This window comes from Hyla sarda, unplaced genomic scaffold (genome assembly GCF_029499605.1).
Source record: "Hyla sarda isolate aHylSar1 unplaced genomic scaffold, aHylSar1.hap1 scaffold_2192, whole genome shotgun sequence".
Taxonomy (NCBI): domain Eukaryota; kingdom Metazoa; phylum Chordata; class Amphibia; order Anura; family Hylidae; genus Hyla; species Hyla sarda.
The window spans coordinates 12,187-29,029 of NW_026608864.1; the positions used below are offsets into that span (position 1 = coordinate 12,187).

The 16,843-nt window shown below is 46.2% G+C and overlaps 8 non-coding genes across 8 annotated transcripts; all 8 read left to right on the forward strand.

Moving 5' to 3' along the window:
* The first annotated feature begins 245 nt into the window (after positions 1-245).
* Positions 246-436, forward strand: LOC130320303 (U2 spliceosomal RNA). Its single transcript, XR_008866229.1, has one exon. It is a non-coding gene; the product is annotated as a U2 spliceosomal RNA (small nuclear RNA).
* Positions 437-2,519: 2,083 nt separating this feature from the next.
* Positions 2,520-2,710, forward strand: LOC130320280 (U2 spliceosomal RNA). The gene has a single exon (XR_008866210.1). It is a non-coding gene; the product is annotated as a U2 spliceosomal RNA (small nuclear RNA).
* Positions 2,711-4,783: 2,073 nt separating this feature from the next.
* Positions 4,784-4,974, forward strand: LOC130320281 (U2 spliceosomal RNA). Its single transcript, XR_008866211.1, has one exon. It is a non-coding gene; the product is annotated as a U2 spliceosomal RNA (small nuclear RNA).
* A 2,081-nt stretch (positions 4,975-7,055) lies between these two features.
* LOC130320283 (U2 spliceosomal RNA) lies at positions 7,056-7,246 on the forward strand. Its single transcript, XR_008866212.1, has one exon. It is a non-coding gene; the product is annotated as a U2 spliceosomal RNA (small nuclear RNA).
* Positions 7,247-9,341: 2,095 nt separating this feature from the next.
* Positions 9,342-9,532, forward strand: LOC130320284 (U2 spliceosomal RNA). Its single transcript, XR_008866213.1, has one exon. It is a non-coding gene; the product is annotated as a U2 spliceosomal RNA (small nuclear RNA).
* A 2,080-nt stretch (positions 9,533-11,612) lies between these two features.
* LOC130320285 (U2 spliceosomal RNA) lies at positions 11,613-11,803 on the forward strand. The gene has a single exon (XR_008866214.1). It is a non-coding gene; the product is annotated as a U2 spliceosomal RNA (small nuclear RNA).
* Positions 11,804-13,886: 2,083 nt separating this feature from the next.
* Positions 13,887-14,077, forward strand: LOC130320286 (U2 spliceosomal RNA). The gene has a single exon (XR_008866215.1). It is a non-coding gene; the product is annotated as a U2 spliceosomal RNA (small nuclear RNA).
* A 2,085-nt stretch (positions 14,078-16,162) lies between these two features.
* On the forward strand, positions 16,163-16,353 carry LOC130320287 (U2 spliceosomal RNA). The gene has a single exon (XR_008866216.1). It is a non-coding gene; the product is annotated as a U2 spliceosomal RNA (small nuclear RNA).
* The last annotated feature ends 490 nt before the right edge of the window (positions 16,354-16,843 follow it).

Here is a 16,843-nt window from a genome sequence, read left to right on the forward strand (position 1 = left end):
AGTAAGAAGGGTTCCTGGCAAATCCGGGTTATGGATTGCATTTAAAAAGGCCCCGTGGGAGTGCAATGGGCCCCTGTCTTGCTGCTTAGCAATAATGGTATGGGTTTAGGTTCTGCTGTGTGTACTGGTGGTTGACTGCCCCCCAGCCCAGAGTGTGCATGGAAAATTGTCTGGCAGCCTCCCTGACAGCAAGCAGTGATAGTGCCCATGAAGGGGACCTTGTTGGGCCCGCCCCTTTCACGGTTATCGCTTCTCGGCCTTTTGGCTAAGATCAAGTGTAGTATCTGTTCTTATCAGTTTAATATCTGATACGTCCCCTATCTGGGGACCATATATTAAATGGATTTTTGAGAACGGGGGCCGATTTCGAAGCTTGCTTCCGTCGCCCTATGCATTGACCCGATATGGCAGTATCTTCGGGTACAGTGCACCACCCCCTTACAGGGTTAAAAAGAAAGATTCCTACTTTCATTGCTACCTGCTTGCTGGCTAGCCAGCTAGCCAGCCCTGTGGGCCTTGCTGCTGCTGCAGCCAAAAAACAAAAGGTGGTGCTGCTGCTGCTTCTGCTGCTTCTGCTTCTGCTTGTGTCTGGCCGCTGTTGGAGCGTCCAGGCACAGGACTTCTGCTGCTGCTGACTAAATGGCCTCCTTAATTGGATCATTTGAGTAGCCAGCACACCTGTGCAGGTAGGGCATGACATGATAGGCAGCTGCCTTGATAGCGGGTGGGTGCTGAATGTTCCTAATTGACAAAATAAGATTAATGCTTATGAAGAAATATAAAATCTCATCCCTTCCCCAATATCGCGCCACACCCCTACCCCTTAATTCCCTGGTTGAACTTGATGGACATATGTCTTTTTTCGACCGTACTAACTATGTAACTATGTAACATAACATGGGGGGGGTCTCCTGGCTGTTCACACAGGTGTGTCATTGCTGTACATTGACCATGCATTGCTTCTGTGGTATTGCAAAGGCAAAGACAAATGCTTCCAGCCATCCATTGCACTAATGGATTGGTCATCAGCTGGCTGTCTATGTCCCGTATCAATATAGACCAAAGTACAGAGGGTTAGGCTATGCTATTGTGCACCTACCTGATGCATCAGAAGGTGCGAGGCCCTTGCTAAATTCTGTGCACAGACTTTGAGATCTATGCTTTAGACTGTATCTAAACCTGCTCCAACATGGACTGACATTCTGGCCTACTTTCAGCCGATGCGACTTGTCTGTCGCTGAACAGTCGCTTTTTATGTATTCAGCACCTATGTATAATGTTGTAAAAATGCTCTAGAAGCTAAAGTCGCAGAAATGTCACACATATTTGGCCTGCAACTTTCTGTGCGACAAATTCAGACAGGAAAAATCAGTATAAATCCTTAGAAAATTATCCCCCAGTGTCTCCATCTGCTGGCGGTATTGAATAAGCATTGCTGCACTGATGGGGTATGCATTAGACGAAAAAAAAGAAGAAAAAGAAGAATAATACGCCCAGAAAAGAGGCGAAAAGGAGAAAAACGTAAAAAAACGTGAAAAAAAAGTAAGAGGAAGAGAAGGGAAAAAAAGGTGGAAATGGGTTTAAAAGTGATTTCGGCGGAGAAATATATATATATATATATATATATATATATATATATATATATATGCGCACACACACACATAGATATAAACGTATTCTCCGTTGAGATATTGCAGCCGCTGCTGTGTCCAGGCCCAGGAGCCTTAGCACTGTGCTGTGATGTCACTCAATACCACTGACATCACTAGGTGTAAACAACATCTCTCCTTTGCTGTGTATGTGACTATGGAGCTGTTTGGTGATGTCGTCTATTATGGCCTTCATAGAAGCAACAGGAGATTGTTGCATCCATCTTGAACCCTCAGAACTACAGTGCTATGATGTCACTCACTTCCACAGGCCTTGCAGAGTGTAAACAACAACAACCCAGCTTTGTTGTGTATGTAACCATAGGGATTTGTGATGTCACCTAGAACCTTCACAGCAGCGACAGCTTTATGAGGAGCATCAGCACTGCTCTGCCTGAGCAGAACCATCACCGCCATAGGTTGTCAAATAACCCGGATTTAACCCACACAGGTAAGTCCAATGGGGTGCAGGCATGTCCTCTATGCTTACAGCTTCCCGTGGGTGTTGGTTTGATACCGTTTGGGGACAGCCAAGGAGGCATCTGCAGGCAACAAAGGTAGGTGTGTGCTTGTGTGTGTGTTTCCTATGCAGATCCTAAGCCCAGTGTCACATGCAAGTAGGAGGAGTAAGAAGGGTTCCTGGCAAATCCGGGTTATGGATTGCATTTAAAAAGGCCCTGTGGGAGTGCAATGGGCCCCTGTCTTGCTGCTTAGCAATAATGGTATGGGTTTAGGTTCTGCTGTGTGTACTGGTGGTTGACTGCCCCCCAGCCCAGAGTGTGCATGGAAAATTGTCTGGCAGCCTCCCTGACAGCAAGCAGTGATAGTGCCCATGAAGGGGACCTTGTTGGGCCCGCCCCTTTCACGGTTATCGCTTCTCGGCCTTTTGGCTAAGATCAAGTGTAGTATCTGTTCTTATCAGTTTAATATCTGATACGTCCCCTATCTGGGGACCATATATTAAATGGATTTTTGAGAACGGGGGCCGATTTCGAAGCTTGCTTCCGTCGCCCTATGCATTGACCCGATATGGCAGTATCTTCGGGTACAGTGCACCACCCCCTTACAGGGTTAAAAAGAAAGATTCCTACTTTCATTGCTACCTGCTTGCTGGCTAGCCAGCTAGCCAGCCCTGTGGGCCTTGCTGCTGCTGCAGCCAAAAAACAAAAGGTGGTGCTGCTGCTGCTTCTGCTGCTTCTGCTTCTGCTTGTGTCTGGCCCCTGTTGGAGCGTCCAGGCACAGGACTTCTGCTGCTGCTGACTAAATGGCCTCCTTAATTGGATCATTTGAGTAGCCAGCACACCTGTGCAGGTAGGGCATGACATGATAGGCAGCTGCCTTGATAGCGGGTGGGTGCTGAATGTTCCTAATTGACAAAATAAGATTAATGCTTATGAAGAAATATAAAATCTCATCCCTTCCCCAATATCGCGCCACACCCCTACCCCTTAATTCCCTGGTTGAACTTGATGGACATATGTCTTTTTTCGACCGTACTAACTATGTAACTATGTAACATAACATGGGGGGGGTCTCCTGGCTGTTCACACAGGTGTGTCATTGCTGTACATTGACCATGCATTGCTTCTGTGGTATTGCAAAGGCAAAGACAAATGCTTCCAGCCATCCATTGCACTAATGGATTGGTCATCAGCTGGCTGTCTATGTCCCGCATCAATATAGACCAAAGTACAGAGGGTTAGGCTATGCTATTGTGCACCTACCTGATGCATCAGAAGGTGCGAGGCCCTTGCTAAATTCTGTGCACAGACTTTGAGATCTATGCTTTAGACTGTATCTAAACCTGCTCCAACATGGACTGACATTCTGGCCTACTTTCAGCCGATGCGACTTGTCTGTCGCTGAACAGTCGCTTTTTATGTATTCAGCACCTATGTATAATGTTGTAAAAATGCTCTAGAAGCTAAAGTCGCAGAAATGTCACACATATTTGGCCTGCAACTTTCTGTGCGACAAATTCAGACAGGAAAAATCAGTATAAATCCTTAGAAAATTATCCCCCAGTGTCTCCATCTGCTGGCGGTATTGAATAAGCATTGCTGCACTGATGGGGTATGCATTAGACAAAAAAAAAGAAGAAAAAGAAGAATAATACGCCCAGAAAAGAGGCGAAAAGGAGAAAAACGTAAAAAAACGTGAAAAAAAAGTAAGAGGAAGAGAAGGGAAAAAAAGGTGGAAATGGGTTTAAAAGTGATTTCGGCGGAGAAATATATATATATATATATATATATATATATATATGCGCACACACACACATAGATATAAACGTATTCTCCGTTGAGATATTGCAGCCGCTGCTGTGTCCAGGCCCAGGAGCCTTAGCACTGTGCTGTGATGTCACTCAATACCACTGACATCACTAGGTGTAAACAACATCTCTCCTTTGCTGTGTATGTGACTATGGAGCTGTTTGGTGATGTCGTCTATTACGGCCTTCATAGAAGCAACAGGAGATTGTTGCATCCATCTTGAACCCTCAGAACTACAGTGCTATGATGTCACTCACTTCCACAGGCCTTGCAGAGTGTAAACAACAACAACCCAGCTTTGTTGTGTATGTAACCATAGGGATTTGTGATGTCACCTAGAACCTTCACAGCAGCGACAGCTTTATGAGGAGCATCAGCACTGCTCTGCCTGAGCAGAACCATCACCGCCATAGGTTGTCAAATAACCCGGATTTAACCCACACAGGTAAGTCCAATGGGGTGCAGGCATGTCCTCTATGCTTACAGCTTCCCGTGGGTGTTGGTTTGATACCGTTTGGGGACAGCCAAGGAGGCATATGCAGGCAACAAAGGTAGGTGTGTGCTTGTGTGTGTGTTTCCTATGCAGATCCTAAGCCCAGTGTCACATGCAAGTAGAAGGAGTAAGAAGGGTTCCTGGCAAATCCGGGTTATGGATTGCATTTAAAAAGGCCCCGTGGGAGTGCAATGGGCCCCTGTCTTGCTGCTTAGCAATAATGGTATGGGTTTAGGTTCTGCTGTGTGTACTGGTGGTTGACTGCCCCCCAGCCCAGAGTGTGCATGGAAAATTGTCTGGCAGCCTCCCTGACAGCAAGCAGTGATAGTGCCCATGAAGGGGACCTTGTTGGGCCCGCCCCTTTCACGGTTATCGCTTCTCGGCCTTTTGGCTAAGATCAAGTGTAGTATCTGTTCTTATCAGTTTAATATCTGATACGTCCCCTATCTGGGGACCATATATTAAATGGATTTTTGAGAACGGGGGCCGATTTCGAAGCTTGCTTCCGTCGCCCTATGCATTGACCCGATATGGCAGTATCTTCGGGTACAGTGCACCACCCCCTTACAGGGTTAAAAAGAAAGATTCCTACTTTCATTGCTACCTGCTTGCTGGCTAGCCAGCTAGCCAGCCCTGTGGGCCTTGCTGCTGCTGCAGCCAAAAAACAAAAGGTGGTGCTGCTGCTGCTTCTGCTGCTTCTGCTTCTGCTTGTGTCTGGCCCCTGTTGGAGCGTCCAGGCACAGGACTTCTGCTGCTGCTGACTAAATGGCCTCCTTAATTGGATCATTTGAGTAGCCAGCACACCTGTGCAGGTAGGGCATGACATGATAGGCAGCTGCCTTGATAGCGGGTGGGTGCTGAATGTTCCTAATTGACAAAATAAGATTAATGCTTATGAAGAAATATAAAATCTCATCCCTTCCCCAATATCGCGCCACACCCCTACCCCTTAATTCCCTGGTTGAACTTGATGGACATATGTCTTTTTTCGACCGTACTAACTATGTAACTATGTAACATAACATGGGGGGGGTCTCCTGGCTGTTCACACAGGTGTGTCATTGCTGTACATTGACCATGCATTGCTTCTGTGGTATTGCAAAGGCAAAGACAAATGCTTCCAGCCATCCATTGCACTAATGGATTGGTCATCAGCTGGCTGTCTATGTCCCGCATCAATATAGACCAAAGTACAGAGGGTTAGGCTATGCTATTGTGCACCTACCTGATGCATCAGAAGGTGCGAGGCCCTTGCTAAATTCTGTGCACAGACTTTGAGATCTATGCTTTAGACTGTATCTAAACCTGCTCCAACATGGACTGACATTCTGGCCTACTTTCAGCCGATGCGACTTGTCTGTCGCTGAACAGTCGCTTTTTATGTATTCAGCACCTATGTATAATGTTGTAAAAATGCTCTAGAAGCTAAAGTCGCAGAAATGTCACACATATTTGGCCTGCAACTTTCTGTGCGACAAATTCAGACAGGAAAAATCAGTATAAATCCTTAGAAAATTATCCCCCAGTGTCTCCATCTGCTGGCGGTATTGAATAAGCATTGCTGCACCGATGGGGTATGCATTAGACGAAAAAAAAGAAGAAAAAGAAGAATAATACGCCCAGAAAAGAGGCGAAAAGGAGAAAAACGTAAAAAAACGTGAAAAAAAAGTAAGAGGAAGAGAAGGGAAAAAAAGGTGGAAATGGGTTTAAAAGTGATTTCGGCGGAGAAATATATATATATATATATATATATATATATATATATATATATGCGCACACACACACATAGATATAAACGTATTCTCCGTTGAGATATTGCAGCCGCTGCTGTGTCCAGGCCCAGGAGCCTTAGCACTGTGCTGTGATGTCACTCAATACCACTGACATCACTAGGTGTAAACAACATCTCTCCTTTGCTGTGTATGTGACTATGGAGCTGTTTGGTGATGTCGTCTATTACGGCCTTCATAGAAGCAACAGGAGATTGTTGCATCCATCTTGAACCCTCAGAACTACAGTGCTATGATGTCACTCACTTCCACAGGCCTTGCAGAGTGTAAACAACAACAACCCAGCTTTGTTGTGTATGTAACCATAGGGATTTGTGATGTCACCTAGAACCTTCACAGCAGCGACAGCTTTATGAGGAGCATCAGCACTGCTCTGCCTGAGCAGAACCATCACCGCCATAGGTTGTCAAATAACCCGGATTTAACCCACACAGGTAAGTCCAATGGGGTGCAGGCATGTCCTCTATGCTTACAGCTTCCCGTGGGTGTTGGTTTGATACCGTTTGGGGACAGCCAAGGAGGCATCTGCAGGCAACAAAGGTAGGTGTGTGCTTGTGTGTGTGTTTCCTATGCAGATCCTAAGCCCAGTGTCACATGCAAGTAGGAGGAGTAAGAAGGGTTCCTGGCAAATCCGGGTTATGGATTGCATTTAAAAAGGCCCCGTGGGAGTGCAATGGGCCCCTGTCTTGCTGCTTAGCAATAATGGTATGGGTTTAGGTTCTGCTGTGTGTACTGGTGGTTGACTGCCCCCCAGCCCAGAGTGTGCATGGAAAATTGTCTGGCAGCCTCCCTGACAGCAAGCAGTGATAGTGCCCATGAAGGGGACCTTGTTGGGCCCGCCCCTTTCACGGTTATCGCTTCTCGGCCTTTTGGCTAAGATCAAGTGTAGTATCTGTTCTTATCAGTTTAATATCTGATACGTCCCCTATCTGGGGACCATATATTAAATGGATTTTTGAGAACGGGGGCCGATTTCGAAGCTTGCTTCCGTCGCCCTATGCATTGACCCGATATGGCAGTATCTTCGGGTACAGTGCACCACCCCCTTACAGGGTTAAAAAGAAAGATTCCTACTTTCATTGCTACCTGCTTGCTGGCTAGCCAGCTAGCCAGCCCTGTGGGCCTTGCTGCTGCTGCAGCCAAAAAACAAAAGGTGGTGCTGCTGCTGCTTCTGCTGCTTCTGCTTCTGCTTGTGTCTGGCCCCTGTTGGAGCGTCCAGGCACAGGACTTCTGCTGCTGCTGACTAAATGGCCTCCTTAATTGGATCATTTGAGTAGCCAGCACACCTGTGCAGGTAGGGCATGACATGATAGGCAGCTGCCTTGATAGCGGGTGGGTGCTGAATGTTCCTAATTGACAAAATAAGATTAATGCTTATGAAGAAATATAAAATCTCATCCCTTCCCCAATATCGCGCCACACCCCTACCCCTTAATTCCCTGGTTGAACTTGATGGACATATGTCTTTTTTCGACCGTACTAACTATGTAACTATGTAACATAACATGGGGGGGGGGGGTCTCCTGGCTGTTCACACAGGTGTGTCATTGCTGTACATTGACCATGCATTGCTTCTGTGGTATTGCAAAGGCAAAGACAAATGCTTCCAGACATCCATTGCACTAATGGATTGGTCATCAGCTGGCTGTCTATGTCCCGCATCAATATAGACCAAAGTACAGAGGGTTAGGCTATGCTATTGTGCACCTACCTGATGCATCAGAAGGTGCGAGGCCCTTGCTAAATTCTGTGCACAGACTTTGAGATCTATGCTTTAGACTGTATCTAAACCTGCTCCAACATGGACTGACATTCTGGCCTACTTTCAGCCGATGCGACTTGTCTGTCGCTGAACAGTCGCTTTTTATGTATTCAGCACCTATGTATAATGTTGTAAAAATGCTCTAGAAGCTAAAGTCGCAGAAATGTCACACATATTTGGCCTGCAACTTTCTGTGCGACAAATTCAGACAGGAAAAATCAGTATAAATCCTTAGAAAATTATCCCCCAGTGTCTCCATCTGCTGGCGGTATTGAATAAGCATTGCTGCACTGATGGGGTATGCATTAGACGAAAAAAAAGAAGAAAAAGAAGAATAATACGCCCAGAAAAGAGGCGAAAAGGAGAAAAACGTAAAAAAACGTGAAAAAAAAGTAAGAGGAAGAGAAGGGAAAAAAAGGTGGAAATGGGTTTAAAAGTGATTTCGGCGGAGAAATATATATATATATATATATATATATATATATATATATATATATATATATATGCGCACACACACACATAGATATAAACGTATTCTCCGTTGAGATATTGCAGCCGCTGCTGTGTCCAGGCCCAGGAGCCTTAGCACTGTGCTGTGATGTCACTCAATACCACTGACATCACTAGGTGTAAACAACATCTCTCCTTTGCTGTGTATGTGACTATGGAGCTGTTTGGTGATGTCGTCTATTACGGCCTTCATAGAAGCAACAGGAGATTCTTGCATCCATCTTGAACCCTCAGAACTACAGTGCTATGATGTCACTCACTTCCACAGGCCTTGCAGAGTGTAAACAACAACAACCCAGCTTTGTTGTGTATGTAACCAAAGGGATTTGTGATGTCACCTAGAACCTTCACAGCAGCGACAGCTTTATGAGGAGCATCAGCACTGCTCTGCCTGAGCAGAACCATCACCGCCATAGGTTGTCAAATAACCCGGATTTAACCCACACAGGTAAGTCCAATGGGGTGCAGGCATGTCCTCTATGCTTACAGCTTCCCGTGGGTGTTGGTTTGATACCGTTTGGGGACAGCCAAGGAGGCATCTGCAGGCAACAAAGGTAGGTGTGTGCTTGTGTGTGTGTTTCCTATGCAGATCCTAAGCCCAGTGTCACATGCAAGTAGGAGGAGTAAGAAGGGTTCCTGGCAAATCCGGGTTATGGATTGCATTTAAAAAGGCCCCGTGGGAGTGCAATGGGCCCCTGTCTTGCTGCTTAGCAATAATGGTATGGGTTTAGGTTCTGCTGTGTGTACTGGTGGTTGACTGCCCCCCAGCCCAGAGTGTGCATGGAAAATTGTCTGGCAGCCTCCCTGACAGCAAGCAGTGATAGTGCCCATGAAGGGGACCTTGTTGGGCCCGCCCCTTTCACGGTTATCGCTTCTCGGCCTTTTGGCTAAGATCAAGTGTAGTATCTGTTCTTATCAGTTTAATATCTGATACGTCCCCTATCTGGGGACCATATATTAAATGGATTTTTGAGAACGGGGGCCGATTTCGAAGCTTGCTTCCGTCGCCCTATGCATTGACCCGATATGGCAGTATCTTCGGGTACAGTGCACCACCCCCTTACAGGGTTAAAAAGAAAGATTCCTACTTTCATTGCTACCTGCTTGCTGGCTAGCCAGCTAGCCAGCCCTGTGGGCCTTGCTGCTGCTGCAGCCAAAAAACAAAAGGTGGTGCTGCTGCTTCTGCTGCTTCTGCTTCTGCTTGTGTCTGGCCCCTGTTGGAGCGTCCAGGCACAGGACTTCTGCTGCTGCTGACTAAATGGCCTCCTTAATTGGATCATTTGAGTAGCCAGCACACCTGTGCAGGTAGGGCATGACATGATAGGCAGCTGCCTTGATAGCGGGTGGGTGCTGAATGTTCCTAATTGACAAAATAAGATTAATGCTTATGAAGAAATATAAAATCTCATCCCTTCCCCAATATCGCGCCACACCCCTACCCCTTAATTCCCTGGTTGAACTTGATGGACATATGTCTTTTTTCGACCGTACTAACTATGTAACTATGTAACATAACATGGGGGGGGTCTCCTGGCTGTTCACACAGGTGTGTCATTGCTGTACATTGACCATGCATTGCTTCTGTGGTATTGCAAAGGCAAAGACAAATGCTTCCAGCCATCCATTGCACTAATGGATTGGTCATCAGCTGGCTGTCTATGTCCCGCATCAATATAGACCAAAGTACAGAGGGTTAGGCTATGCTATTGTGCACCTACCTGATGCATCAGAAGGTGCGAGGCCCTTGCTAAATTCTGTGCACAGACTTTGAGATCTATGCTTTAGACTGTATCTAAACCTGCTCCAACATGGACTGACATTCTGGCCTACTTTCAGCCGATGCGACTTGTCTGTCGCTGAACAGTCGCTTTTTATGTATTCAGCACCTATGTATAATGTTGTAAAAATGCTCTAGAAGCTAAAGTCGCAGAAATGTCACACATATTTGGCCTGCAACTTTCTGTGCGACAAATTCAGACAGGAAAAATCAGTATAAATCCTTAGAAAATTATCCCCCAGTGTCTCCATCTGCTGGCGGTATTGAATAAGCATTGCTGCACTGATGGGGTATGCATTAGACGAAAAAAAAGAAGAAAAAGAAGAATAATACGCCCAGAAAAGAGGCGAAAAGGAGAAAAACGTAAAAAAACGTGAAAAAAAAGTAAGAGGAAGAGAAGGGAAAAAAAGGTGGAAATGGGTTTAAAAGTGATTTCGGCGGAGAAATATATATATATATATATATATATATATATATATATATATATATGCGCACACACACACATAGATATAAACGTATTCTCCGTTGAGATATTGCAGCCGCTGCTGTGTCCAGGCCCAGGAGCCTTAGCACTGTGCTGTGATGTCACTCAATACCACTGACATCACTAGGTGTAAACAACATCTCTCCTTTGCTGTGTATGTGACTATGGAGCTGTTTGGTGATGTCGTCTATTACGGCCTTCATAGAAGCAACAGGAGATTGTTGCATCCATCTTGAACCCTCAGAACTACAGTGCTATGATGTCACTCACTTCCACAGGCCTTGCAGAGTGTAAACAACAACAACCCAGCTTTGTTGTGTATGTAACCATAGGGATTTGTGATGTCACCTAGAACCTTCACAGCAGCGACAGCTTTATGAGGAGCATCAGCACTGCTCTGCCTGAGCAGAACCATCACCGCCATAGGTTGTCAAATAACCCGGATTTAACCCACACAGGTAAGTCCAATGGGGTGCAGGCATGTCCTCTATGCTTACAGCTTCCCGTGGGTGTTGGTTTGATACCGTTTGGGGACAGCCAAGGAGGCATCTGCAGGCAACAAAGGTAGGTGTGTGCTTGTGTGTGTGTTTCCTATGCAGATCCTAAGCCCAGTGTCACATGCAAGTAGGAGGAGTAAGAAGGGTTCCTGGCAAATCCGGGTTATGGATTGCATTTAAAAAGGCCCCGTGGGAGTGCAATGGGCCCCTGTCTTGCTGCTTAGCAATAATGGTATGGGTTTAGGTTCTGCTGTGTGTACTGGTGGTTGACTGCCCCCCAGCCCAGAGTGTGCATGGAAAATTGTCTGGCAGCCTCCCTGACAGCAAGCAGTGATAGTGCCCATGAAGGGGACCTTGTTGGGCCCGCCCCTTTCACGGTTATCGCTTCTCGGCCTTTTGGCTAAGATCAAGTGTAGTATCTGTTCTTATCAGTTTAATATCTGATACGTCCCCTATCTGGGGACCATATATTAAATGGATTTTTGAGAACGGGGGCCGATTTCGAAGCTTGCTTCCGTCGCCCTATGCATTGACCCGATATGGCAGTATCTTCGGGTACAGTGCACCACCCCCTTACAGGGTTAAAAAGAAAGATTCCTACTTTCATTGCTACCTGCTTGCTGGCTAGCCAGCTAGCCAGCCCTGTGGGCCTTGCTGCTGCTGCAGCCAAAAAACAAAAGGTGGTGCTGCTGCTGCTTCTGCTGCTTCTGCTTCTGCTTGTGTCTGGCCCCTGTTGGAGCGTCCAGGCACAGGACTTCTGCTGCTGCTGACTAAATGGCCTCCTTAATTGGATCATTTGAGTAGCCAGCACACCTGTGCAGGTAGGGCATGACATGATAGGCAGCTGCCTTGATAGCGGGTGGGTGCTGAATGTTCCTAATTGACAAAATAAGATTAATGCTTATGAAGAAATATAAAATCTCATCCCTTCCCCAATATCGCGCCACACCCCTACCCCTTAATTCCCTGGTTGAACTTGATGGACATATGTCTTTTTTCGACCGTACTAACTATGTAACTATGTAACATAACATGGGGGGGGTCTCCTGGCTGTTCACACAGGTGTGTCATTGCTGTACATTGACCATGCATTGCTTCTGTGGTATTGCAAAGGCAAAGACAAATGCTTCCAGCCATCCATTGCACTAATGGATTGGTCATCAGCTGGCTGTCTATGTCCCGCATCAATATAGACCAAAGTACAGAGGGTTAGGCTATGCTATTGTGCACCTACCTGATGCATCAGAAGGTGCGAGGCCCTTGCTAAATTCTGTGCACAGACTTTGAGATCTATGCTTTAGACTGTATCTAAACCTGCTCCAACATGGACTGACATTCTGGCCTACTTTCAGCCGATGCGACTTGTCTGTCGCTGAACAGTCGCTTTTTATGTATTCAGCACCTATGTATAATGTTGTAAAAATGCTCTAGAAGCTAAAGTCGCAGAAATGTCACACATATTTGGCCTGCAACTTTCTGTGCGACAAATTCAGACAGGAAAAATCAGTATAAATCCTTAGAAAATTATCCCCCAGTGTCTCCATCTGCTGGCGGTATTGAATAAGCATTGCTGCACTGATGGGGTATGCATTAGACGAAAAAAAAGAAGAAAAAGAAGAATAATACGCCCAGAAAAGAGGCGAAAAGGAGAAAAACGTAAAAAAACGTGAAAAAAAAGTAAGAGGAAGAGAAGGGAAAAAAAGGTGGAAATGGGTTTAAAAGTGATTTCGGCGGAGAAATATATATATATATATATATATATATATATATATATATATATATGCGCACACACACACATAGATATAAACGTATTCTCCGTTGAGATATTGCAGCCGCTGCTGTGTCCAGGCCCAGGAGCCTTAGCACTGTGCTGTGATGTCACTCAATACCACTGACATCACTAGGTGTAAACAACATCTCTCCTTTGCTGTGTATGTGACTATGGAGCTGTTTGGTGATGTCGTCTATTACGGCCTTCATAGAAGCAACAGGAGATTGTTGCATCCATCTTGAACCCTCAGAACTACAGTGCTATGATGTCACTCACTTCCACAGGCCTTGCAGAGTGTAAACAACAACAACCCAGCTTTGTTGTGTATGTAACCATAGGGATTTGTGATGTCACCTAGAACCTTCACAGCAGCGACAGCTTTATGAGGAGCATCAGCACTGCTCTGCCTGAGCAGAACCATCACCGCCATAGGTTGTCAAATAACCCGGATTTAACCCACACAGGTAAGTCCAATGGGGTGCAGGCATGTCCTCTATGCTTACAGCTTCCCGTGGGTGTTGGTTTGATACCGTTTGGGGACAGCCAAGGAGGCATCTGCAGGCAACAAAGGTAGGTGTGTGCTTGTGTGTGTGTTTCCTATGCAGATCCTAAGCCCAGTGTCACATGCAAGTAGGAGGAGTAAGAAGGGTTCCTGGCAAATCCGGGTTATGGATTGCATTTAAAAAGGCCCCGTGGGAGTGCAATGGGCCCCTGTCTTGCTGCTTAGCAATAATGGTATGGGTTTAGGTTCTGCTGTGTGTACTGGTGGTTGACTGCCCCCCAGCCCAGAGTGTGCATGGAAAATTGTCTGGCAGCCTCCCTGACAGCAAGCAGTGATAGTGCCCATGAAGGGGACCTTGTTGGGCCCGCCCCTTTCACGGTTATCGCTTCTCGGCCTTTTGGCTAAGATCAAGTGTAGTATCTGTTCTTATCAGTTTAATATCTGATACGTCCCCTATCTGGGGACCATATATTAAATGGATTTTTGAGAACGGGGGCCGATTTCGAAGCTTGCTTCCGTCGCCCTATGCATTGACCCGATATGGCAGTATCTTCGGGTACAGTGCACCACCCCCTTACAGGGTTAAAAAGAAAGATTCCTACTTTCATTGCTACCTGCTTGCTGGCTAGCCAGCTAGCCAGCCCTGTGGGCCTTGCTGCTGCTGCAGCCAAAAAACAAAAGGTGGTGCTGCTGCTGCTTCTGCTGCTTCTGCTTCTGCTTGTGTCTGGCCCCTGTTGGAGCGTCCAGGCACAGGACTTCTGCTGCTGCTGACTAAATGGCCTCCTTAATTGGATCATTTGAGTAGCCAGCACACCTGTGCAGGTAGGGCATGACATGATAGGCAGCTGCCTTGATAGCGGGTGGGTGCTGAATGTTCCTAATTGACAAAATAAGATTAATGCTTATGAAGAAATATAAAATCTCATCCCTTCCCCAATATCGCGCCACACCCCTACCCCTTAATTCCCTGGTTGAACTTGATGGACATATGTCTTTTTTCGACCGTACTAACTATGTAACTATGTAACATAACATGGGGGGGGTCTCCTGGCTGTTCACACAGGTGTGTCATTGCTGTACATTGACCATGCATTGCTTCTGTGGTATTGCAAAGGCAAAGACAAATGCTTCCAGCCATCCATTGCACTAATGGATTGGTCATCAGCTGGCTGTCTATGTCCCGCATCAATATAGACCAAAGTACAGAGGGTTAGGCTATGCTATTGTGCACCTACCTGATGCATCAGAAGGTGCGAGGCCCTTGCTAAATTCTGTGCACAGACTTTGAGATCTATGCTTTAGACTGTATCTAAACCTGCTCCAACATGGACTGACATTCTGGCCTACTTTCAGCCGATGCGACTTGTCTGTCGCTGAACAGTCGCTTTTTATGTATTCAGCACCTATGTATAATGTTGTAAAAATGCTCTAGAAGCTAAAGTCGCAGAAATGTCACACATATTTGGCCTGCAACTTTCTGTGCGACAAATTCAGACAGGAAAAATCAGTATAAATCCTTAGAAAATTATCCCCCAGTGTCTCCATCTGCTGGCGGTATTGAATAAGCATTGCTGCACTGATGGGGTATGCATTAGACGAAAAAAAAGAAGAAAAAGAAGAATAATACGCCCAGAAAAGAGGCGAAAAGGAGAAAAACGTAAAAAAACGTGAAAAAAAAGTAAGAGGAAGAGAAGGGAAAAAAAGGTGGAAATGGGTTTAAAAGTGATTTCGGCGGAGAAATATATATATATATATATATATATATATATATATATATATATATATGCGCACACACACACATAGATATAAACGTATTCTCCGTTGAGATATTGCAGCCGCTGCTGTGTCCAGGCCCAGGAGCCTTAGCACTGTGCTGTGATGTCACTCAATACCACTGACATCACTAGGTGTAAACAACATCTCTCCTTTGCTGTGTATGTGACTATGGAGCTGTTTGGTGATGTCGTCTATTACGGCCTTCATAGAAGCAACAGGAGATTGTTGCATCCATCTTGAACCCTCAGAACTACAGTGCTATGATGTCACTCACTTCCACAGGCCTTGCAGAGTGTAAACAACAACAACCCAGCTTTGTTGTGTATGTAACCATAGGGATTTGTGATGTCACCTAGAACCTTCACAGCAGCGACAGCTTTATGAGGAGCATCAGCACTGCTCTGCCTGAGCAGAACCATCACCGCCATAGGTTGTCAAATAACCCGGATTTAACCCACACAGGTAAGTCCAATGGGGTGCAGGCATGTCCTCTATGCTTACAGCTTCCCGTGGGTGTTGGTTTGATACCGTTTGGGGACAGCCAAGGAGGCATCTGCAGGCAACAAAGGTAGGTGTGTGCTTGTGTGTGTGTTTCCTATGCAGATCCTAAGCCCAGTGTCACATGCAAGTAGGAGGAGTAAGAAGGGTTCCTGGCAAATCCGGGTTATGGATTGCATTTAAAAAGGCCCCGTGGGACTGCAATGGGCCCCTGTCTTGCTGCTTAGCAATAATGGTATGGGTTTAGGTTCTGCTGTGTGTACTGGTGGTTGACTGCCCCCCAGCCCAGAGTGTGCATGGAAAATTGTCTGGCAGCCTCCCTGACAGCAAGCAGTGATAGTGCCCATGAAGGGGACCTTGTTGGGCCCGCCCCTTTCACGGTTATCGCTTCTCGGCCTTTTGGCTAAGATCAAGTGTAGTATCTGTTCTTATCAGTTTAATATCTGATACGTCCCCTATCTGGGGACCATATATTAAATGGATTTTTGAGAACGGGGGCCGATTTCGAAGCTTGCTTCCGTCGCCCTATGCATTGACCCGATATGGCAGTATCTTCGGGTACAGTGCACCACCCCCTTACAGGGTTAAAAAGAAAGATTCCTACTTTCATTGCTACCTGCTTGCTGGCTAGCCAGCTAGCCAGCCCTGTGGGCCTTGCTGCTGCTGCAGCCAAAAAACAAAAGGTGGTGCTGCTGCTGCTTCTGCTGCTTCTGCTTCTGCTTGTGTCTGGCCCCTGTTGGAGCGTCCAGGCACAGGACTTCTGCTGCTGCTGACTAAATGGCCTCCTTAATTGGATCATTTGAGTAGCCAGCACACCTGTGCAGGTAGGGCATGACATGATAGGCAGCTGCCTTGATAGCGGGTGGGTGCTGAATGTTCCTAATTGACAAAATAAGATTAATGCTTATGAAGAAATATAAAATCTCATCCCTTCCCCAATATCGCGCCACACCCCTACCCCTTAATTCCCTGGTTGAACTTGATGGACATATGTCTTTTTTCGACCGTACTAACTATGTAACTATGTAACATAACATGGGGGGGGTCTCCTGGCTGTTCACACA